Raw genomic sequence first — 22,598 nt, 5'->3', positions numbered from 1 at the left:
ACCGCTGGTTCATTCGCAAAGGTGAGTCACCGTGCCGGGGCATTTTACTTGATATTAGAACGAGAATGAGAGATGCAGAGTGCACCCACAAAGAAACAAATGACGGGAGGAGGGATGGAAGGAGAAAGAGTGTATGTATTTGCAGCGCAGAATGAAACATGAGGGATCATACCAGCACTAATGCAACGGATTCTATCAGAACTCCGCAAGTTATGGGTGTTTGGGCGAGAGTAGTACTAGGATGGGTGACCTCCTGCGAGGTCCTTATATTTCACCCATTTTCTTGGGAAGTCTTCGTGTTGCACCCATTTTTTTGCAGATGATTCTCTCGACGTTGCGCGCGATTTGAATAATGGTCCACAGGTTTATTCGCAAATGTAAGTCACGGCACCATGGCATTTTACTTGATATTTGAACGAGAACAGGAGGTGCAGTGCGCACGCACAAGGAAACAAATGATGGGAGGGTGAAGAAAGGAGAAGGAGTCTATATATTTGCAGCACGAAATTAAATAGGTGCGATCATACTAGCACTAATGCACCGGATCCCATCAGAACTCCGTAGTTAAGTGTGCTTGGGCGAGAGTAGTACTCGGATGGAGGAGTTCTGGGAATTCCTCGTGTCGCACAAATTTTTTTCAGATGGGTCGTTCGACGTTACGCGCGACTAGAACTATGGTCTGCTAGTTTATACGCAAATGTGAGTCAAGAAGCAGGGGCATTTTAATCGATATTAGAACGAGAAGGAGAGGTGCAGTGTGAACGCACAAGGAAATAAATGATGGGAAGGGAGAGGAAAGGAGAAGGTGTGTATGTATTTTCATCATGAAATGAAACAGGTGCAATCATACCAACACAAATGCACCGGATCCCATCAGAACTCCGCAATTAAGTGTGCTTTGGCGAAAGTAGTACAAGGATGGGTTACCTCCTGGGAAGTTCTCCTGTTGCACACATTTTTTTTAAGATGGGTCGTTCGATGTTACGCGCCCTGGAACTATGGTCCGCTGGTTTATACACAAATGTGAGTCAAGACGCAGGGGCATTTTAATTGATATTAAAACGAGAATGAGAGGTGAAGTGTGAACGCACCAGGAAACAAATGATGGGAGGGGGATGAAAGGAGAAGGAGTGTATGTATTTGCAACGCAAAATGAAACATGAGCAATCGTACCAGCACTAATGCACCGGATCCCATCAGAATTCTGCAGTTAAGTGTGCTTGGGCGAGAGTAGTATTCGAATTGGTGACCTCCTAGGAAGTCCTCGTGTTGCACCAATTTTTTTTTCGGATGGGTTGTTCGACGTTATGCGTGAATGGAATTATGAACCGCTGGTTCATTCGCAAAGGTGAGTCACGGTGCCGGGGCATTTTACTTTATATAAGAACTAGAAGGAGAGATGCAGAGTGCACGCACAAGGAAACAAATGACGGGTGGGGGGATGGAACGAGAAAGAGTGTATGTATTTACAGCGTAGAATGAAACATGAGCGATCATACCTGCACTAATGCAATGGATTCTATCAGAACTCTGCAAGTAAAGGGTGTTTGGGCGAGAGTAGTACTAGGATGGGTGACCTCCTGCGAAGTCTTTATATTTCACCCATTTTCTTGGGAAGTCCTCGTGTTGCACCCATTTTTTTGCAGATGATTCTTTCGACGTTACGCGCGACTTTAATTATGGTCAAGAGGTTTATTCGCAAATGTGAGTCACGACGCCGTTGCATTTTACTTGATATTTGAACGAGAACCGAAGGTGCAGTGCGCACAAACAAGAAAATAAATGACGGGACGGGAAAGAAAGGAGAAGGAATGTATGTATTTGAAGCGCGAAATTTAAAAGGTGCGATCATACCTGCACTAATGCACCGGATCCAATCAGAACTCTGCAATTAAGTGTGCTTGGACGAGAGTAGTAATCGGATTGGTGACCTCCTAGGAAGTTCACGTGTTGCACCCATTTTTTTTCGGACGGGTCGTTCAACGTTACGCACGAATGGAATTATGAACCGCTGGTTCATTTGTAAAGGTGAGTCACGGTGCTTGGGCATTTTACTTGATATTAGAATGAGAAGGAGAGATGAAGAGTGCACACACAAGAAAACAAATGACGGGAGGGGGGATAGAAGGAGAAAGAGTGTATGTATTTACAGCGCAGAATGAAACATGATGGATCATTCCAGAACTAATGCAACGGATTCTATCAGAACTCCGCAAGTTAAGGGTGTTTGGGCGAGAGTAGTACTAGAATAGGTGAGCTCCTGCGAAGTCCTTATATTTCAGCCATTTTCTTGGGAAGTCCTCGTGTTGCACCATTTTTTTTGTAGATGATTCTTTCGACGTTACGTACGACTTGAATTATGGTATGTAGGTTTATTTGCAAATGTGAGTCACGGTACCGTTGCATTTTACTTGATATTAGAACGAGAACGGGAGGTGCAGTGCGCACGCACAAGGAAACAAATGACGGGAGGGGGAAGAAAGGAGAAGGAGTGTATGTATTTGCAGCGCGAAATTAAACAGGTGCGATCATAACAGCACTAATGCACCGGATCCTTTCAGAACTCCGCAGTTAAGTGTGCTTGGGCGAGAGTAGTACTCGGATGGGTGACATCCTAGGAAGTCCTCGTGTCGCACAAATTTTTTTTTAGACTGGTCGTTCGATGTTATGCGCAACTGGAACTATGGTCAGCTGGTTTATACGCAAATTAGAGTAAAGAAGCAGGGGCATTTTAATCTATATTAGAACGAGAAGGAGAGGTGCAGTGTGAACGCACAAGGAAAAAAATGATGGGAGGGGGGAGGGAAGGAGAATGAGTGTATGTATTTTCAGCAGAAAATGAAACAGGTGCGATCATACCAGTACAAATGCACTGGATCCCATCAGTACACCGCAGTTAAGTGTGCTTTGGTGAAAGTAGTACAAAGATGAGTTACCTCCTGGGAAGTTCTCGTGTTACACCCATTTTTTTTTCAGATGGGTCGTTCGACGTTACGCGCGACTGGAACTATGGTCCGCTGGTTTATACGCAAATGTGAGTCAAGACGCAGGGGCATTTTTACTGATACTAGAACGAGAAGGATAAGTGAAGTGTGAACGCACCAGGAAACAAATGACGGGAGGGAGAAGAAAGGAGAAGGAGTGTATTTATTTGCAGCGTGAAATGAAACAGGTGCGATCATACCAGCACAAATGCATCGGATCCCATCAGAACTCTGTAGTTAAGTGTGCTTGGGCGAGAGTAGTACACCTCCTGGGAAGTCCTCGTGCTGCACCAATTTTTTCTCGAATGGGTCACTCGACATTACGCGCGAATCGAATTATGAACCGCTGGTTCATTCGCAAAGGTGAGTCACGGTGCCGGGGCATTTTACTTGATATTAGAACGAGAAGTAGAGATGCAGAGTGCACGCACAAGGAAACAAATGACGGGAGGGGGGATGGAAGGAGAAAGAGTGTATGTATTTGCAGCGCAGTATGAAGCATGAGCGATCGTACCAGCACTAATGCAACGGATTCTATAAGAACTCCGCAAGTTAAGGGTGCTTGGGCGAGAGTAGTACTAGGATGGGTGACCTCCTGCGAAGTTCTTATATTTCACCTATTTTTTTGGGAAGTCCTCGTGTTGCACAATTTTTTTGCAGATGATTCTTTCGTCGTTACGCGCGACTTGAATTATGGTCCGCAGGTTCATTCGCAAATGTGAGTCATGGCGCCGTGGCATTTTACTTGATATTAGATCAAGAACGGGAGGTGCAGAGCGCACGCACAAGGAAACAAATGACGGGACGGGGAAGAAATGAGAAGGAGTGTATGTATTTGCAGCGCAAAATTAAACAGGTGCGATCATACCAGCACTAATGCACTGGATCCCATTAGAATTCCGCAGTTAAGTGTGCTTGGGTGAGAGTAGAACTCAGATGGGTTACCTCCTGGGAAGTCCTCGTGTCGCACCAATTTTTTTTTCAGACGGGTCGTTCGACTTTACGCGCGACTGGAACTATGGTCCGCTGGTTTATACGCAAATGTGAGTCAAGATACAGGGGCATTTTAATCGATATTAGAACAAGAAGGAGAGGTGCAGTGTGAACGCACAAGGAAACAAATGATGGGGGGGGGGAGGGAAAGAGAAGGAGTGTATGTATTTTCAGCACGAAATGAAACAGGTGCCATCATACCAGTACAAATGCACCGGATTCCATCAGAACTCCGCAGTTAAGTGTGCTTTGGCGAGAGTTGTACTCGGATGGGTGACCTAATGTGAAGTCGTCGTGTCGCACTAATATTTTTTCAGGCAGGTCGTTCGACGTTATGTGCGACTGAAGCTATGGTCCGGTGGTTTATACGCAAATGTGAGTTAAGAAGCAGGGGCATTTTAATCGATATTAGAATGAGAAGGAGAGGTGCAGTGTGAACGCACAAGGAAACAAATGATGGGAGGGGGGAGGGAAGGAGAAGGAGTGTATGTATTTTCAGTACGAAATGAAACAGGTGCGATCATACCAGCACAAATGCACCGGATCCCATCAGTAATCCGCAGTTAAGTGTGCCTTGGCGAAAGTAGTACAAGGATGGGTTACCTCCTGGGAAATTCTCGTGTTGAACCCATTTTTTTTTCAGATGGGTTATTCGACGTTACGCGCGACTGGAACTATGGTCCGCTGGTTTATACGCAAATGTGAGTCAAGACGCAGGGGCATTTTTACTGATATTAGAGAAGGAGAGGTGAAGCGTGAACGCACCAGGAAACAAATTACGGGAGGGGGAAGAAAGGAGAAGGAGTGTATTTATTTGCAGCGCGAAATGAAACAGGTACGATCATACCAGCACTAATGCACCGGATCCAATCAGAACTCCGCAGTTAAGTGTACTTGGGTGAGAGTAGTACTCGGATGGGTGACCTCCTAGGGAGACCTCGTGTTGCACCAATTTTTTTTTTGGATGGGTCGTTTGACGTTACGCACGAATGAAATTATGAACCGCTGGTTCATTCGCAAAGGTGAGTCAAGAAGAAGGGGCATTTTAATCAATATTAGAACGAGAATGAGAGGTGTAGTGTGAACGCACAAGGAAACAAATGATGGGAGGGGGGAGAGAAGGAGAAGGAGTGTATGCATTTTCAGCACGAAATGAAATAGGTGCGATTATACCAGCACAAATGTCCCGGATCCCGTTAGAACTCCGCAGTTAAGTGTGCTTTGGCGAAAGTAGTACAAGGATAGGTTACCTCCTGGGAAGTTCTCGTGTTGGACCTATTTTTTTTTTTAGATGGGTCGTTCGACTTTACGGGCGACTGGAACTATGGTCCGCTGGTTTATACCCAAAAGTGAGTCAAGACGCAGGGGCATTTTAATTGATATTAGAACGAGAACGGGAGGTGAAGTTTGAACGCACTAGGAAACAAATGACGGGAGGGGGAAGAAAGAACAAGGAGTGTATGTATTTGCAGCGCGCAATTAAACAGGTGCGATCATACCTGCACTAATGCACCGGATCCCATCAGAATTTCACAGTTAAGTGTGCTTGGGTGAGAGTAGTACTCGGATGGGTGACCTCCTGGGAAGTCCTCGTGTTGCACCCTTTTTTCTTCGGATGGGTCGTTCGATGTTACGCGTGAATGGAATTATGAACCGCTAGTTCATTCGCAAAGGTGAGTCACGGTGCCGGGGCAATTTACTTGAGATTAAAACGAGAAGGAGAGATGCAGAGTGCACGCACAAGGAAACAAATGACAGGATGGTGGATGGAAGGAGAAAGAGTGTATGTATTTGCAGCGCATAATGAAACATGAGCGATCATACCAGCACTAATGCAACGGATTCTATCAGAACTCGGCATGTTAAGGGTGCTTGGGCGAGAGTAGTACTAGGATGGGTGACCTCCTGCGAAGTCCTCATATTTCACCCATTTTCTTTGGAAGTTCTCTTGTTGCACCCATTTTTTTTTCAGATGGTTAGTTCGACGTTATGCGCGACTGGAACTATGGTCCGCTGGTTCATTCGCAAAGGTGAGTCACGGCGCCGTGGCATTTTACTTGATATTTAAACGAGAACAGGAGGTGCAATGCGCACGCACAAGGAAACAAATGACGGGAGAGGGAAGAAAGGAGAATGAGTATATGTATTTGCAGCGCGAAATTAAACAGGTGCGATCATACCAGCCCTAAAGAACCGGATCCCATCAGAACTCCGCAGTTAAGTGTGCTAGGGCGAGAGTAGTATTCAGATGGGTGACCTCCTAGGAAGTCCTCGTGTTGCACTCCTTTTTTTTCGGATCGATCGTTCGACGTTACACGGGAATGGAATTATGAACCGCTGGTTCATTCGCAAAGGTGAGTCACTGTGTCGGGGCATTTTACTTGATATTAGAACGAGAATGAGAGGTGCAGAGCGCACGCACAAGGAAACAAATGACGGGAGGGGGATGGGAGGAGAAAGAGTGTATGTATTTGCAGCGCAGAATGAAACATGAGCGATCATACCAGCACAATTGCAACAGATTCTATCAGAACTCCGTAGTTAAGGGTGCTTGGGCGAGAGTAGTACTAGGATGGGTGACCTCCTGCGAAGTCCTTATATTTCACCCATTTTCTTTGGAAGTCCTGGTGTTGATCCCATTTTTTTGCAGATGATTCTTTCGACGTTACACGCGACTTGAATTATGGTCCGCAGGTTTATTCGCAAATGTGAATCACGGCGCCGTGGCATTTTACTTGATACCAGAATGAGAACGGGAGGTGCAGTGCGCATGCACAAGGAAACAAATGACGGGAGGGGGAAAAAAGGAGGAGTGTATGTATTTGTAGCGCGAAATTAAACAGGTGCGATCATACCAGCACTAATGCACCGGATCCCATTAGAACTTCGCAGTTAAGTCTGCTTTGGCGAGAGTAGTACCCGGATGTGTGACCTCCTGGGAAGTCCTCGTATGGCACCAATTTTTTTTCAGACGGGTCGTTCGACAATACACGCGACTGGAACTATTTTTCGTTGGTTTATACGCAAATGTGACTCAAGAAGAAGGGGCATTTTAATCGATATTAGAATGAGAAGGAGAGGTACAGTGTGAACACACAAGGAAACAAATGACGGGAAGAGAAAGAAAGGAGAAGGAGTGTATGTATTTGCAGCGCGAAATTAAACAGGTGTAATCATACCAGCACTAATGCACCGGATCCCATCAGAACTCCGCAGTTAAGTGTGCTTGGGCGAGAGTAGTACTCGGATGTGTGACCTCCTGGGAAGTCCTCGTGTTGCACCCAATTTCTTTCGGATGGGTCGTTCGATGTTACGCGCGAATGGAATTATGAACCGCTGGTTCATTCGCAAAGGTGAGTCACGGTGCCGGAGCATTTTACTTGATATTAGAACGAAAAGGAGAGATGCAGAGTGCACGCAGAAGGAAACAAATGACGGGAGGAGGGATGGAAGGAGAAAGAATGTATGTATTTGCAGCGCAGAATGAAACATGAGCGATCATTCCAGCACTAATGCAACAAATTCTATAAGAACTCCGCAGTTAAGGGTGCTTTGGCGAGAGTAGTACTAAGATGGTTGACCTCCTGCAACGTCCTTATATTTCACCCATTTTCTTGGGAAGTCGTCGTGTTGCACCCATTTTTTTGCAGATTATTCTTTCGACGTTACGCGCGACTTGAATTTTGGTCCGCAGGTTTATTCGCAAATGTGAGTCACGGCGCCGAGACATTTTACTTGATATTTGAACGAGAACGAGAGGTGCAGAGCGCACGCACAAGAAAACAAATGACGGGAGGGGGAAGAAAGGAGAAGGAGTGTATGTATTTGCAGCGCGAAATTAAACAGGTGCGATCATACAAGCACTAATGCACTGGATCCCATCAAAACTCCGCAGTTAAGTGTGCTTGGGCGAGAGTAGTACTCGGATGTGTGACCTCCTGGGAAGTACTCGTGTTGCACCCATTTTTTTTTCAGATGAGTCGTTCGACGTTACGCGCGAATGGAATTATGAACCACTGTTTCATTCGCAAAGGTGAGTCACGGTGCCGGGGCATTTTACTTGATATTAGAACGAGAATGAGAGATGCAGAGTGCACGCACAAGGAAACAAATGACGGGAGGGGGGGTGGAAGGAGAAAGAGTGTATGTATTTGCAGCGCAGAATGAAACATGAGCGATCATACCAGAACTAATGCAACGGATTCTATTAAAACTTCGCAAGTTAAGGGTGCTTGGGCGAGAGCAGTACTAGGATTGGTGACCTCTTGCAAAGTCCTTATATTTCACCCATTTTCTTGGGAAGTCCTCGTTTTGCACCCATTTTTTTGCAGATAATTCTTTCGACGTTTCAAGCATCTTGAATTATGGTCCGCAGGTTTATTCGCAAATATGGGTCACGGCGCCGTGGTATTTTACTTGATATTAGAACGAGAATGGGAGTTGCAGTGCGCACGCACAAGGAAACAAATTACAGGAGGGGGAAGAAAGGAGAAGGAGTGTATGTATTTGCAGCGCGAAATTATACAGGTGCGATCATACCGGCACTAATGCACCGGATCCCATCAGAACTCCGCAGTTAAGTGTGCTTGGGCGAGAGTAGTACTCTGATGGATGACCTCCTAAGAAGTCCTCGTGTCGCACAAATTTTTTTTCAGACAGGTCATTCGACGTTACGCGCGATTGGAACTATGGTCCGCTGGTTTATACGCAAATGTGAGTCAAGAAGCTGGGGCATTTTAATTGATATTAGAACGAGAAGGACAGGTGCAGTGTGAATGCACAAGGAATCAAATGATGGGAGGAGGGAGGGAAGGAGAAGGAGTGTATGTATTTTCAGCACGAAATGAAACAGGTGTCATCATACCAGCACAAATGCACCGGATCCCATCAGAACTCCGCAGTTAGGTGTGCTTTGACGAAAGTAGTACAAGGATGGGTTACCTCCTAAGAAGTTCTCATGTTGCACTCATTTTTTTTTTCAAATGTGCTGTTCGACGTTACGCGCGACTTGAACTATGGTCCGATGGTTTATACGCAAATGTGAGTCAAGACGAAGGGGGATTTTAATTGATATTAGAACGAGAAGGAGAGGTGAAGTGTGAACGCACCAGGCAACAAATGACGGGAGGGGGAAGAAAGGAAAAGGAGTGTATGTATTTGCAGCGCGAAATGAAACAGGTGCGATCATACCAGCACTAATGCACCGGATCTGAACTCTGCAGTGAAGTGTGCTTGGGCGAGAGTAGTACTCGGATGGGTGACCTCTTAGGAAGTCCTCGTGTTGCACCCATTTTTTTCATATGGGTTATTCGACGTTACGCGCGAATGGAATTATGAACCGCGGGTTCATTCGCAAAGGTGAGTCATGGTGTCGTGGCATTTTACTTGATATTAGAACGAGAATGGGAGGTGCAGTGCGCACGCACAAAGAAGCAAATGACGGGAGGGGGAAAAAAGGTGAAGGAGTTTATGTTTTTTCAGCGGGAAATTAAATAGGTGGGATCATACCAGCACTAATGCACCGGATCCCATCAGAACTCCGCACTTAAGTATGCTTGGGCGAAAGTAGTACTCGAATGGGTTACCTATTGGGAAGTTCTCGTGTTGCACCCATTTTTTTTTCAAATGGGTCATTCGACGTTACGCGTCACTGGAACTATGGTCCGCTGGTTTATACGCAAATATGAGTCAAGACGCTGGGGCATTTTAATTGATAATAGAACGAGAAGGAGAGGTGAAGTGTGAACGCACCAGGAAACAAATAACGGGAGGGGGAAGAAAGGAGAAGGAGTGTATGTATTTGCACCGCAATATGAAACATGAGCGATCGTACCAGCACTAATGCACCAGATCCCATCAGAACTCCGCAGATAAGTGTGCTTGGGCAAGAGTAGTACTCGGATGGGTGACCTCCTGGGAAGTCCTAGTGTTGCACCCTTTTTTTTTCGGATGGGTCGTTCGACGTTATGCGCGAATGGATTTATGAACTGCTGGTTCATTCGCAAAGGTGAGTCACGGTGCTGAGGCATTTTACTTGATATTAGAACGAGAATGAGAGATGCAGAGTGCATGCACAAGGAAACAAATGACGGGAAGGGGGATGGAGGGAGAAAGAGTATATGTAGTTGCAGCACAGAATGAAACATGAGCGACCATACCAGCACTAATGCAACGGATTCTATCAAAACTCCGCAAGTTATAGGTGTTTGGGTGAGAGTAGTACTTGGATGGGTGAGCTCCTGTGAAATCCTTATATTTCACCCATTTTTTTGCAGATGATTCTTTCGACGTTACGCGCGACTTGAATTATGGTCCGCAGGTTTATTCGCAAATGTGAGTCATGGCGCCGTGGCATTTTACTTGATATTAGAACAAGAATGGGAGGTGCAGTGCGCACGTACAAAGAAACAAATGACGGGAGGGGGAAAAAAGGTGAAGGAGTTTATGTTTTTTCAGCGAGAAATTAAATAGGTGGGATCATACCAGCACTAATGCACCGGATCCCATCAGAACTCCGCAGTTAAGTATGCTTGGGCGAGAGTAGCACTCGAATTGGTGACCTCCTGGGAAGTCCTCGTGTCACACCAATTTTTTTCAGATGGGTCGTTCGACGTTACGCGCGACTGGAACTTTGGTCCGCTGGTTTATACGCAAATGTGAGTTAAGAAGCAGGGGCATTTTAATCGATATTAGAACGTGAAAGAGAGGTGAAGTGTGAACGCACCAGGAAACAAGTTACGGGAGGGGAAGAAAGGAGGAGTGTATGTATTTGCAGCACAAAATGAAACAGATGCGATCATACCAGCACTAATGCACCGTATCCCATCAGTGCTCCCCAGTTAAGTGTGCTTGGGCAAGTGTAGTATTCAGATGGGTGACCTCCTGGAAGTCCTTGTGTTGCACCCATTTTTTTTCGGATAGGTCGTTCGACATTACACGCGAATGGAATTAGGAACTGCTGGTTCATTCGCAAAGGTGAGTCATGGTGCCGGGGCATTTTACTTGATATTAGAACGAGAATGAGAGATGCAGAGTGCACGCACAAGGAAACAAATAACGGAAGGGGAGATGAAAGGAGAAAGAGTGTATGTATTTGCAGCGCATAATGAAACATGAGCAATCATACCAGCACTAATGCAACGGATTCTATCAGAACTCCGCAAGTTAAGGGTGCTTGGGCGAGAGTAGTACTAGGATGGGTGACCTCCTGCGAAGTCCTCGTGTTGCACCCATTTTTTTGCAGATGATTCTTTCGACGTTACGCGAGACTTGAAATATCGTCTGCAGGTTTATTCGCAAATGTGAGTCACGACGCCGTGGCATTTTACTTGATATTAGAACGAGAACGGGTGGGGCAGTGCGCACGCACAAAGAAACAAATTACGGGGGGGGGGGGGGAAAAAGGTGAAGGAGTTTATGTTTTTTCAGCGAGAAATTAAATAGGTGGGATCATACCAGCACTAATGCACCGTATCCCATCAGAACTCCGCAGTTAAGTGTGTTTGGGCGAGAGTAGTACTCGAATGGGTGACCTCCTGGGAAGTCCTCGTGTTGGACCAATTTTTTTTTCAGACGGGTCGTTCGACGTTACGCGCGATTGAAACTATGGTCCGCTGGTTTATACACAAATGTGAGTCTAGAAGCAGAGTCATTTTAATCAATATTAGAACGAGAAGGAGAGGTGCAGTGTGAACGCACAAGGAAACAAATGATGGGAGGGGGGAGGGAAGGAGAAGGAGTGTATGTATTTTCAGCACGAAATGAAACAGGTGCGATCATACCAGCACAAATGCACCGGATCCCATGAGAACTCCGCAGTGAAGTGTGCTTTGGCGAAAGTAGTACAAGGATGGGTTACCTCCTTAGAAGTTCTCGTATTGCACCTATTTTTTTTTCAGATGGGTCGTCCGACGTTACGCACGACTGGAACTATGGTCCACTGGTTTATACGCAAATGTGAGTCAAGACGCAAGGGTATTTTAATTGATATTAGAATGAGAAGGAGATGTGAAGTGTGAACGCACCAGGAAACAAATAAAGAGAGAGGGAATAAAGGAGAAGGAGTGTATGTATTTGCAGCGCGTAATGAAACAGGTGCGATCATACCAGCACAAATGAACCGGATCCCATCAGAACTCCACAATTAAGTGTGCTTTGGCCAAAGTAGTACAAGGATGGATTACCTCCTGGGTAGTTCTCGTGTTGCACCCATTTTTTTTTCAGATGGGTCGTTCAACGTTATGTGCAACTGGAACTATGGTCCGCTGGTTTATACGTAAATGTGAGTCAAGACGCAGGGGCATTTTACTTGATATTATAAAGAGAAGGAGAGGTGAAGTGTGAACGCACCAGGAAACAAATGACGAGAGGAGGGATGGAAGGAGAAAGAGTGTATGTATTTGCAGCGCAGAATGAAACATGAGAGATCATACCAGCACTAATGTAACGGATTCTATCAGAACTCCGCAGTTAAGGGTGCTTGGGCGAGAGTAGAACTAGGAAGGGTGACCTCCTGCGAAGTCCTTATATTTCACCCATTTTTTTGGGAAGTCCTCGTGTTGCACCCATTTTTTTGCAGATAATTCTTTCGATGTTACGGGCGACTTGAATTATGGTCTGCATGTTTATTCGCAAATGTGAGTCACGGCGCCATGGCATTTTACTCGATATTTGAACGAGAACATGAGGTGCAGTGCGGACGCATAAGGAAACAAATGACGGGAGGGGGAAGAAAGGAGAAGGAGTGTATCTATTTGCAGCGCGAAATTAAATAGATTCGATCATACCAGCACTTATGCACCGGATCCCATCAGAACTCCGCGGTTAAGTGTGCTTGAGCGAGAGTAGTACTCGGATGGGTTACCTCCTGAGAAGTCCTCGTGTCGCACAAAGTTTTTTTCAGACAGTTCATTCAACGTTACGCGTGACTGGAACTATGGTCCGCTGGTTTATACGCAAATGTGAGTCAAGAAGCAGGGGCATTTTAATCGATATTAGAACGAGAAGGAGAGGTACAGTGTGAACACACAAGGAAACAAATGATGGGAGGGGGGAGCGAAGGAGAAGGAGTGTATTTATTTTCAGCACCAAATGAAACAGGTTCGATCATACCAGCACAAATGCACCGGATCCCATCAGAACTCCTTTGGTGAAAGTAGTACAAGGATGGGTTACCTCCTGGGAAGTTCTCGTGTTGCACCCATTTTTTTTTTCAGATGGGTGGTTCGACGTTACGCGCGACTGGAATTATGGTCCGCTGGTTTATACGCAAATGTGAGTCAACACGCAGAGGCATTTTAATTGATATTAGAACGAGAAGGAGAGATGAAGTGTGAACGCACCAGGAAACAAATGACGGGAGGGGGAAGAAAGGAGAAGGAGTGTATGTATTTGCAGCGCGAAGTGAAACAGGTGCGATCATACCAGCACTAATGCACCGGCTCCAATCAGAACTCCGCAGTTAAGTGTGCTTGGGCGAGAGTAGTACTCGGATGGGTTTCCTCGTGGGAAGTCCTCGTGTTGCACTCATTTTTTTCGGATGGGTCGTTCGACATTACGCGCGAATGGAATTATGATCCGCTGGTTCATTCGCAAAGGTGACTCATGGTGGCAGGGCATTTTACTTGATATTAGAACGAGAAGGAGAGATGCAGAGTGCACGCACAAGGAAACAAATGACGGGAGGGGGGATAGAATGAGGAAGAGTGTATATATTTGCAGCGCATAATGAAACATGAGCAATCATACCAGAAGTAATGCAACAGATTCTTTCAGAACTCCGCAAGTTAAGCGTGCTTGGGCGAGAGTAGTACTAAGATGGGTGACCTCCTGCGAAGTCCTTATATTTCACCCATTTTCTTGGGAAGTCCTCGAGTTGCACCCATTTTTTTAAAGATTATTCTTTCGACATTACGCGCGACTTGAATTATGGTCCGCAAGTTTATTCGCAAATGTGAGTCACGGCACCATGGCATTTTACTTGATATTAGAATGAGAATGGGAGGTGCAATGCGCAGGCACAAGGAAACAAATGACGGGAGGGGGAAGAAAGGAGAAGGAGTGTATGTATTTGCAACGCGAAATTAAATAGGTGCGATCATACCAGCACTAATGCACCGGATCCTATCAGAACTCTGCAGTTAAGTGTGCTTGGGCGAGAATAGTACTCGGATGGGTGACCTCTTGGAAAGTCCTCGTGTTGCACCCATTTTTATTCGGATCGGTCGTTCGACGTTACACACGAATGGAATTATGAACCGCTGGTTCATTAGCATAGGTGAGTCACGGTACCGGGGCATTTTACTTGATATTAGAACGAGTAGGAGAGATGCAGGGTGCACGCACAAGGAGAAATAGTGTATGTATTTACAGCGCAGAATGAAACATGAGCGATCATACCACCACTAATGCAATGGATTCTATTAGAACTCCGCAAGTTAAGGGTGCTTGGGCGAGAGTAGTACTAGGATGGGTGACCTCCTGCGAAGTCCTTATATTTCACCCATTTTCTTGGGAAATCCTCGTGTTGCACCCATTTTTTTGCAGATGATTCTTTCGACGTTACGTGCGACTTAAATTATTGTCTGCAGGATTATTTGCAAATTTGAGTCACGGCGCCGTGGCATTTTACTTGATATTTGAACGAGAACAGGAGGTGAAGTGCGCACGCACAAGGAAACAAATGACGGGAGTGGGAAGAAATGAGAAGGAGTGTATGTATTTGCGGCGCGAAATTAAACAGGTGCGATCATACGAACACTAATGAACCGGATCCCATCAGAACTTCGCAGTTAAGTGTACTTGGGCGAGAGTAGTACTTGGATGGGTGACCTCCTAAGAAGTCCTCGTGTCGCACTAATTTTTTTATAGACAGGTCGTTCGACGTTACGCGCGACTGGAACTATGGTCTTCTGGTTTATACATAAATGTGAGTCAAGAAATATGGGCATTTTAATCGATATTAGAATGAGAAGGTGAGGTGCAGTGTGAACGCACATGGAAACAAATGATGGGAGGGGGGAGGGAAGAAGAAGGAGTGTATGTATTTTCAGCACGAAATGAAACAGGTGCGATCATAGCAGCACAAATGCACCGGATCCCATCAGGACTCCGCAGTTAAGTGTGCTTTGGTGAAAATAGTACAAGGATGGTTTACCTCCTGGGAAGTTCTCGTGTTGCAACCATTTTTTTTTAGATGGGTCATTCGACTTTACGCGCGACTGGTTATGGTCCGCTGGTTTATACGCAAATGTGCGTCAAGATGCAGGGGCATTTTAATTGATGCTAGAACGAGAACGGGAGGTGAAGTTTGAACGCACCAGGAAACAAACGACGGGAGGGGGAAGAAAGGATAAGGAGTATATGTATTTGCAGCGTGCAACTAAACAGGTGCGATCATACTAGCACTAATACACCAGATCCCATCAGAACTCCACAGTTAAGTTTGCTCTGGCAGGAGTAGTGCTCGGATGGGGGACCTCCTGGGAAGTCCTCGTGTCGGACCAATTTTTTTTCAGATGGTTCGTTCGACGTTACGCGCGACTAGAACTATGGTTCGCTGGTTTATACGCAAATGTAAGTCAAGAAGCAGGAGCATTTTAATCGATATTAGAACGAGAAGGAGAGGTGCAGTGTGAGCGCACAAGGAAACAAATGACGGGAGAGGGAAGAAAGGAGAAGGAGTGAATGTATTTGCACCGCGAAATTAATCAGGTGCGATCATACCAGCACTAATGCACCGGATCCCATCAGAACTCCGCAGTTAAGTGTGCTTGGGCGAGAGTAGTACTCGGATGGGTGACCTCCTGAGAAGTCCTCGTGTTGCACCCATTTTTTTTCGGATGGGTTGTTTGACGTTACGAGCGAATGGAATTATAAACCGCTTGTTCATTCACAAAGGTGAGTCACGGTGCCGGGGTAATTTACTTGATATTAGAACGAGAAGGAGAGATGCAGAGTGCACGCACAAGGAAACAAATGACGGGAGGGGGGATGGAAGGAGAATGAGTGTATGTATTTGCAGCGCAAAATGAAACATGAGTGATCTTACCAGTACAAATGCAATGGATTCTTTCAGAACTCCGCAAGTTAAGGGTGCTTGGGCGAGAGTAGTACTAGGATGGGTGACCTCTTGCGAAGTCCTTATATTTCACTCCTTTTCTTGGGAAGTCCTCGTGTTGCACCCATTTTTTTGCAGATGATTCTTTCGACGTTACGCGCGACTTGAATTATGGTCCGCAGGTTTATTCGCAAATGTGAGTCACGGCGCCGTGGCATTTTACTTGATATTTGAACGAAAACGGGATGTGCAGTGCGCACTCACAAGGAAACAAATGACGGGATGGGGAAGACAGGAGAAGGAATGTATGTATTTGCAGCGCGAAATTAAACAAGTGCCATTTTACTTGATATTAGAACGAGAATGGGAGGTGCAGTGCGCACGCACAAGGAAACAAATGACGGGAATGGGAAGAAATGAGAAGGAGTGTATGTATTTGCAGCGCGAAATTAAACAGGTGCGATCATACCAGCACTAATGCACCGGATCCCATCTTAACTCCGCAGTTAAGTGTGCTTGGGCGAGAGTAGTTCTCTGATGGGTGACCTCCTGGGAAGTCCTCGTGTCGCACCAATTTTTTTTCAGACGTGTCGTTCGACGTTACGCACGACTAAAACTATTTTTTGCTGGTTTATACGCAAATATGAGTCAAGAAGCAGGGGCATTTTAATCGATATTAGAACGAGAAGGAGAGGTGCAGTGTGACCGCAAATCTATGTATTTGCAGTGCGAAATTAAACAGTTGCGATCTTTCCAACACTAATGCACCGGATCCCATCAGTACTCCGCAGTTAAGTGTGTTTGGGCGAGACTAGTACTCGGGTGGGTGACCTCTTGGGAAGTCATTGTGTCACACTAATTTTTTTTCAGACGGGTCGTTCGACGTTACGCGCGACTAGAACTATGGTCCGCTGGTTTATACGCAAATGTGAGTCAAGAAGCAGGAGCATTTTAATCGATATTATAACGAGAATGAGAGGTGCAGTGTGAACGCACAAGGAAACAAATGATGGGAGGGGGGAGGGAAGGAGAAGGAGTGTATGTATTTTCAGCACAAAATGAAACAGGTGCAATCATACCAGCACAAATGCACCAGATCCCATCAGAACTCCGCAATTAAGTGTGCTTTGGCGAAAGTAGTACAAAGATGGGTTACCTCCTGGGAAGTTCTCGTGTTGCACCCATTTTTTTTTTCAGATGGGTCGTTCGACGTTACGCGCGATTAGAACTATGGTCCGCTGGTTTATACGCAAATGTGAGTCAAGACGCAGGGGCATTTTAATTGATATTAAAACGAGAAGGAGAGATGAAGCAGATCCCATCAGAACTCCGCATTTAAGTCTGCTTGGGAGAGAGTAGTTCTCGGATGGGTGACCTCCTGGGAAGTCCTCGTGTCGCACAAATTTTTTTTCAGACGGGTCGTTTGACGTTATGCGCGACTTGAGCTAGGGTCCGCTGGTTTGTACGCAAATGTGAGTCAAGAAGCAAGGGCATTTTAATCGATATTGGAACGAGAAGGAGAGGTGCAGTGTGAACGCACAAGGAAACAAATAATGGGAGGGGGAGGGAAGGAGAATGAGTGTATGTATTTACTGCACGAAAAGAAACAGGTGCGATCATACCAGCACTAATGCAACGGATTCTATCAGAACTCCGCCGGTAAGGGTACTTAGGCGAGAGTAGTACTAGGATGGGTTACCTCCTACGAAGTCCTTATATTTCACCCATTTTCTCGGGAAGTCCTCGTGTTGCACCCATTTTTTTGTAGATGATTCTTTCAACGTTACGCACGACTTGAATTATGGTCCGCAGGTTATATTCAAAAATGTGAGTCACGGCACTGTGGCATTTTACTTGATATTAGAACGAGAACGAGAGGTGCAGTGCGTACGCACAAGGAAAAAAATGACGGGAGAGGGAAGAAAGGAGAAGGAGTGTATGTATTTGCAGCGCGAAATTAAATAATTGCCATCATACCAGTACTAATGTACCAGATCCCATCAGAACTCTGCAGTTAAGTGTGCTTGGGCGAGAGTAGTACTCGGATGGGTGACCTCCTGGGAAGTCCTCGTGTTGCACCCATTTTTTTTCGGATAGGTCGTTCAACGTTACGCGTGAATGGACTTATGAACCACTGTTTCATTCGCGAAGGTCAGTCACGGTGCTGGGGCCTTTACTTGATATTTGAACGAGAAGAAGAGATGTAGAGTGCACGCACAAGGAAACAAATGACGGGAGGGGGGATGGAAGGAGAAAGATTGTATGTATTTGCAGCGCAGAATGAAACATGAGCGATCATACCAGCACTAATGCAACGGAATCTATCAGAACTCCGCAGTTATGGGTGCTTGGGCGAGAGTAGTACTAGGATGGGTGACCACCTGCGAAGTCCTTATATTTCACCCATTTTTTTGCAAATGATTCTTTCGACGTTACGCGCGACTTGAATTATTGTCTGCAGGTTATATTCGCAAATGTGAGTCACGGCCCCGTGGCATTTTACTTGACATTAGAACGAGAACGGGAGGTGCAGTGCGCACACACAAGGAAACAAATGACGGGAGGGGAAAGAAAGGAGAAGGAGTGTATGTATTTGCAGCGCGAAGGTAAATCGGTTCGATCATACCAGTACTAATGCACCGGATCCCATCAGAACTCCGCAGTTAAGTGTGCTTGGGCGAGACTAGTACTCCGATGGGTGACCTCCTGGGAAGTCCTCAACTTGCACCAATTTTTTTGCAGATGATTCTTTCTACGTTACGCGCGACTTGAATTATGGTATGCAGATTTATTAGCAAATGTTAGTCACGGTGCCGTTGCATTTTACTTTATATTTGAACGATAACGGGAGGTGCAGTGCGCACGCACAAGGAAACAAATGACGGGAGGGGGAAGAAAGGATTAGGAGAGTATGTATTTGCAGCGCGAAATTGAACAGGTGCGATCATACCAGCACAAATGCACCGGATCCCATCAGAACTTCGCAGTTAAATGTACTTGGGCGAGACTAGTACTCGGATGGGTGACCTCTTGGGAAGTCCTCGTGTCGCACAAATTTTTTTTCAGACGGGTCGTTCGACGTAACGCGTGACTGGAACTGTGGTCCGCTGGTTTATACGCAAATGTGAGTCAAGAAGAAGGGGTATTTTAATCGATATTAGAACGAGAAGGAGAGGTGCAGTGTGAACGCACAAGGAAACAAATGATGGGAGGGGGGAGGGAAGGAGAAAGAGTGTGTGTATTTTCAGCACGAAATGAAACAGGTGCGATCATACCAGCACAAATGCATCGGATCCCAAAAGAACTCTGCAGTTAAGTGTGCTTTGGCGAATGTAGTACAAGGATGGGTTACCTACTGGGAAGTTCTCGTGTTGCACCCATTTTTTTTTCAGATGGGTCGTTCGACGTTACGCGCGACTGGAACTATGGTCCACTGTTTTATACAAAAATGTGAGTCAAGACACTAGGGCATTTTAATTGATATTAGAACGAGAAGGAAGGTGAAGTGTGAACGCACCAGGAAATAATTGACGGGAAGGGGAAGAAAGGAGAAGGAGTGTATGTATTTGCAGCGCGAAATGATAGAGGTGCGATCATACCAGCACTAATGCACCGGATCCCATCAGAACTCCGCAGTTAAGTGTGCTTGGGCGAGAGTAGTACTCGGATGGGTGAACTCCTAGGAAGTCCTCGTGTTGCACCTATTTTTTTTCGGATGGGTCGTTTGACGTTACGCGCGAATGGAATTATGAACCACTGGTTCATTCACAAAGGTGAGTCACGGTGCCGGGGCAATTTACTTGATATTAGAACGAGAATGAAAGATGCAGAGTGCACGCACAAGGAAATAAATGACGGGAGAGGGGATGGAAGGAGAAAGAGTGTATGCAGTTACAGCGCAGAATGAAACATGAGCGATCATACCAGCACTAATGCAACGGATTCTTTCAGAACTCCGCAAGTTAAGGGTGTTTGGGTGAGAGTAGTACTAGGATGGGTGACTTCCTGTGAACTCCTTATATTTCACCCATTTTCTTGGGAAGTTCTCGTGTTGCACCCATTTTTTTGCAGATGATTCTTTCGACATTACGCGCGACTTGAATTATGGTCCGTAGGTTTATTCGCAAATGTGAGTCACGGCGCCGTGGCATTTTACTTGATATTAGAACGAGAACGGGAGGTGCAGTGCGCACGCACAAGGAAACAAATGACGGGAGGGGGAAGAAAGGAGAAGGAGTGTATGTATTTGCAGCGCAATATTAAACATGTGCGATCATACCAGCACTTATGCACCGGATCCCATCAGGACTCCGTAGTTAAATGTGCTTGGGCTAGAGTGGTACTCAGATGGGTGACCTCCTGAGAAGTCCTCGTGTTGCATCCATTTTTTTTTGGATGGGTCGTTCGACATTACGCGTGAATGAAATTATGAACCGTTGGTTCATTCGCAAAGGTTAGTCACGGTGCGGGGGCATTTTCTTGATATGAGAACGAGAAGGAGAGATGCAGAGTGCACGCACAAGGAAACAAATGACGGGAGGGGGGATTGAAGGAGAAAGAGTGTATGTATTTGCAGCGCAGAATGAAACATGAGCGATCATACCAGCACTAATGCAACGGATTCTATCAGAACTCCGTAAGTTAAGGGTGTTTGGGCGAGAGTAGTACTAGGATGGGTGACCTCCTGCGAAGTCCTTATATTTCACCCATTTTCTTGGGAAGTTCTCGTGTTGCACCCATTTTTTTGCAGAAGATTCTTTCGACGTTACGCGCGACTTGAATTATGGTCCATAGGTTTATTCGTAAATATGAGTCACGTCGCCGTGGCATTAAACTTGATATTTGAACGAGAACAGGAGGTGCAGTGCGCACGCATAAGGAAACAAATGATGGGAGGGACAAGAAAGGAGAAGGAGTGTATGTATTTGAAGCGCGAAATTAAAAAGGTGTGATCATACTAGCACTAAAGCATCGGATCCCATCAGAACTCCGCTGTTAAGTGTGCTTGTGCGAGAGAAGTACTCGTATGGGTGACCTCCTGGGAAGTCCTCCTGTTGCACCCATTTTTTTTCGGATGGATCGTTCGACGTTACGCGCAAATGGAATTATGAACCGCTGGTTCATTCACAAAGGTGAGTCACGGTGCAGGGGCATTTTACTTGATATTAGAACGAGAAGGAGAGATGCAGAGTGCACGCACAAGGACACAAATGACGGGAGGGGGGATGGAAGGAGAAAAAGTGTATGTATTTGCAGCGCAGAATGAAACATTAGCGATCATACCAGAACTAATGCAACGGATTCTATCAGAACTCCGCAAGATAAGGGTGCTTGGGCGAGAGTAGTACTAGGATGGGTGACCTCCTGCGAAGTCCTTATATTTCACCCATTTTCTTGGGAAGTTCTCGTGTTGCACCCATTTTTTTGCAGAAGATTCTTTCGACGTTACGCGCGACTTGAATTATGGTCCCTAGGTTTATTCGTAAATATGAGTCACGTCGCCATTGCATTTTACTTGATATTTGAACGAGAATAGGAGGTGCAGTGCGCACGCACAAGGAAACATATGACGAGAGGGGGATGAAAGGAGAATGAGTGAATGTATTTGCAGCGCGAAATTAATCAAGTGCGATCATACCAGCACTAATGCACCGGATCCCATCAGAACTCCGCAGTTATGTGTCCTTGGGCGAGAGTAATTCACGGATGGGTGACCTCCTGGGAAGTCCTCGTGTTGCACCCATTTTTTTTCGGATGGGTCATTTAAAGTTACGCACGAATGAAATTATGAACCGCTAGTTCATTCGCAAAGGTGAGTCACGGTGCCGGGGCATTTTAGTTGATATTAGAACAAGAAGAAGAGATGCAGAGTGCACGCACAAGGAAACAAATGACGGGAGGGGGGATGGAAAGAGAAAGAGTGTATGTATTTGCAGTGCAGAATGAAACATGAGCGATCATACCAGCACTAAAGCAACAGATTCTATCAGAACTCCGCAGTTAACGGTGCTTGGGCGAGAGTAGTACTAGGATGGGTGACCTCCTGCGAAGTCCTTAATTTTCACCCATTTTCTTGGGAAGTCCTTGTGTTGCACCCATTTATTTGCAGATGATTCTTTCGACGTTACGCGCGACTTGAATTATGGTCCGCAGGTTTATTCGCAAATGTGAGTCACTGCACCGTGGTATTTTACTTGATATTAGAACGACAACGAGAGGTGCAGTGCGCACGCACAAGGAAACAAATGACGGGAGGTGGAAGAAAGGAGAAGGAGTGTATGTATTTGCAGCGCGAAATTAAAAAGGTGCTATCATACCAGCACTATTGCACTAGATCCCATCAAAAATCCGCAGTTAAGTGTGCTTGGGCGAGAGTAGTACTCGGATGGGTGACCTTCTAGGGAGTCCTCGTGTTGCACCAATTTTTTTTTGGGATGGGTCGTTCGACGTTACGCGCGAATGGAATTATGAACCGCTGGTTCATTCGAAAAGGTGAGTCACGGTGCCCGGTAATTTTACTTGATATTAAAACGAGAAGGAGAGATGCAGAGTGCACGCACAAG

The 22,598-nt window shown here is 45.8% G+C and overlaps 2 non-coding genes and 39 pseudogenes across 2 annotated transcripts; all 41 read left to right on the top strand.

Moving 5' to 3' along the window:
- The first annotated feature begins 513 nt into the window (after positions 1-513).
- On the top strand, positions 514-631 carry LOC148269893 (5S ribosomal RNA; annotated as a pseudogene).
- A 205-nt stretch (positions 632-836) lies between these two features.
- Positions 837-955, top strand: LOC148269892 (5S ribosomal RNA; annotated as a pseudogene).
- An 885-nt stretch (positions 956-1,840) lies between these two features.
- On the top strand, positions 1,841-1,959 carry LOC148269891 (5S ribosomal RNA; annotated as a pseudogene).
- A 561-nt stretch (positions 1,960-2,520) lies between these two features.
- On the top strand, positions 2,521-2,639 carry LOC148269890 (5S ribosomal RNA; annotated as a pseudogene).
- Positions 2,640-3,838: 1,199 nt separating this feature from the next.
- On the top strand, positions 3,839-3,957 carry LOC148269889 (5S ribosomal RNA; annotated as a pseudogene).
- Positions 3,958-4,164: 207 nt separating this feature from the next.
- On the top strand, positions 4,165-4,283 carry LOC148269888 (5S ribosomal RNA; annotated as a pseudogene).
- Positions 4,284-4,489: 206 nt separating this feature from the next.
- LOC148269887 (5S ribosomal RNA) lies at positions 4,490-4,608 on the top strand (annotated as a pseudogene).
- Positions 4,609-4,810: 202 nt separating this feature from the next.
- LOC148269886 (5S ribosomal RNA) lies at positions 4,811-4,929 on the top strand (annotated as a pseudogene).
- Positions 4,930-5,136: 207 nt separating this feature from the next.
- LOC148269885 (5S ribosomal RNA) lies at positions 5,137-5,255 on the top strand (annotated as a pseudogene).
- A 207-nt stretch (positions 5,256-5,462) lies between these two features.
- LOC148269884 (5S ribosomal RNA) lies at positions 5,463-5,581 on the top strand (annotated as a pseudogene).
- Positions 5,582-6,143: 562 nt separating this feature from the next.
- On the top strand, positions 6,144-6,262 carry LOC148269883 (5S ribosomal RNA; annotated as a pseudogene).
- A 556-nt stretch (positions 6,263-6,818) lies between these two features.
- LOC148269882 (5S ribosomal RNA) lies at positions 6,819-6,937 on the top strand (annotated as a pseudogene).
- Positions 6,938-7,142: 205 nt separating this feature from the next.
- Positions 7,143-7,261, top strand: LOC148269881 (5S ribosomal RNA; annotated as a pseudogene).
- A 560-nt stretch (positions 7,262-7,821) lies between these two features.
- LOC148269880 (5S ribosomal RNA) lies at positions 7,822-7,940 on the top strand (annotated as a pseudogene).
- A 562-nt stretch (positions 7,941-8,502) lies between these two features.
- LOC148269879 (5S ribosomal RNA) lies at positions 8,503-8,621 on the top strand (annotated as a pseudogene).
- A 532-nt stretch (positions 8,622-9,153) lies between these two features.
- On the top strand, positions 9,154-9,267 carry LOC148269878 (5S ribosomal RNA; annotated as a pseudogene).
- A 204-nt stretch (positions 9,268-9,471) lies between these two features.
- Positions 9,472-9,590, top strand: LOC148269877 (5S ribosomal RNA; annotated as a pseudogene).
- A 206-nt stretch (positions 9,591-9,796) lies between these two features.
- On the top strand, positions 9,797-9,915 carry LOC148269876 (5S ribosomal RNA; annotated as a pseudogene).
- Positions 9,916-10,446: 531 nt separating this feature from the next.
- On the top strand, positions 10,447-10,565 carry LOC148269875 (5S ribosomal RNA; annotated as a pseudogene).
- Positions 10,566-10,765: 200 nt separating this feature from the next.
- LOC148269874 (5S ribosomal RNA) lies at positions 10,766-10,883 on the top strand (annotated as a pseudogene).
- A 206-nt stretch (positions 10,884-11,089) lies between these two features.
- LOC148269873 (5S ribosomal RNA) lies at positions 11,090-11,209 on the top strand (annotated as a pseudogene).
- A 209-nt stretch (positions 11,210-11,418) lies between these two features.
- LOC148269872 (5S ribosomal RNA) lies at positions 11,419-11,537 on the top strand (annotated as a pseudogene).
- Positions 11,538-11,744: 207 nt separating this feature from the next.
- Positions 11,745-11,863, top strand: LOC148269871 (5S ribosomal RNA; annotated as a pseudogene).
- An 886-nt stretch (positions 11,864-12,749) lies between these two features.
- Positions 12,750-12,868, top strand: LOC148269870 (5S ribosomal RNA; annotated as a pseudogene).
- A 518-nt stretch (positions 12,869-13,386) lies between these two features.
- On the top strand, positions 13,387-13,505 carry LOC148269869 (5S ribosomal RNA; annotated as a pseudogene).
- Positions 13,506-14,065: 560 nt separating this feature from the next.
- LOC148269868 (5S ribosomal RNA) lies at positions 14,066-14,184 on the top strand (annotated as a pseudogene).
- A 532-nt stretch (positions 14,185-14,716) lies between these two features.
- Positions 14,717-14,835, top strand: LOC148269867 (5S ribosomal RNA; annotated as a pseudogene).
- A 206-nt stretch (positions 14,836-15,041) lies between these two features.
- Positions 15,042-15,160, top strand: LOC148269866 (5S ribosomal RNA; annotated as a pseudogene).
- Positions 15,161-15,687: 527 nt separating this feature from the next.
- Positions 15,688-15,806, top strand: LOC148269865 (5S ribosomal RNA). The gene has a single exon (XR_015816122.1). It is a non-coding gene; the product is annotated as a 5S ribosomal RNA (ribosomal RNA).
- A 684-nt stretch (positions 15,807-16,490) lies between these two features.
- On the top strand, positions 16,491-16,609 carry LOC148269864 (5S ribosomal RNA; annotated as a pseudogene).
- A 166-nt stretch (positions 16,610-16,775) lies between these two features.
- On the top strand, positions 16,776-16,894 carry LOC148269863 (5S ribosomal RNA; annotated as a pseudogene).
- Positions 16,895-17,100: 206 nt separating this feature from the next.
- LOC148269862 (5S ribosomal RNA) lies at positions 17,101-17,219 on the top strand (annotated as a pseudogene).
- A 779-nt stretch (positions 17,220-17,998) lies between these two features.
- Positions 17,999-18,117, top strand: LOC148269861 (5S ribosomal RNA; annotated as a pseudogene).
- A 530-nt stretch (positions 18,118-18,647) lies between these two features.
- Positions 18,648-18,766, top strand: LOC148269860 (5S ribosomal RNA; annotated as a pseudogene).
- Positions 18,767-18,971: 205 nt separating this feature from the next.
- LOC148269859 (5S ribosomal RNA) lies at positions 18,972-19,090 on the top strand (annotated as a pseudogene).
- Positions 19,091-19,296: 206 nt separating this feature from the next.
- On the top strand, positions 19,297-19,415 carry LOC148269858 (5S ribosomal RNA; annotated as a pseudogene).
- A 205-nt stretch (positions 19,416-19,620) lies between these two features.
- LOC148269857 (5S ribosomal RNA) lies at positions 19,621-19,739 on the top strand. The gene has a single exon (XR_015814659.1). It is a non-coding gene; the product is annotated as a 5S ribosomal RNA (ribosomal RNA).
- Positions 19,740-20,300: 561 nt separating this feature from the next.
- LOC148269856 (5S ribosomal RNA) lies at positions 20,301-20,419 on the top strand (annotated as a pseudogene).
- Positions 20,420-20,979: 560 nt separating this feature from the next.
- On the top strand, positions 20,980-21,098 carry LOC148269855 (5S ribosomal RNA; annotated as a pseudogene).
- Positions 21,099-21,659: 561 nt separating this feature from the next.
- Positions 21,660-21,778, top strand: LOC148269854 (5S ribosomal RNA; annotated as a pseudogene).
- A 560-nt stretch (positions 21,779-22,338) lies between these two features.
- On the top strand, positions 22,339-22,457 carry LOC148269853 (5S ribosomal RNA; annotated as a pseudogene).
- Positions 22,458-22,598: the final 141 nt, after the last annotated feature.

This window comes from Carica papaya, chromosome 1 (genome assembly GCF_054855325.1).
Source record: "Carica papaya isolate Zhongbai chromosome 1, ASM5485532v1, whole genome shotgun sequence".
NCBI lineage: Eukaryota > Viridiplantae > Streptophyta > Magnoliopsida > Brassicales > Caricaceae > Carica > Carica papaya.
Note: the sequence above shows the minus strand (reverse complement) of the source record. Positions and strands in the feature narration are given on the sequence as shown.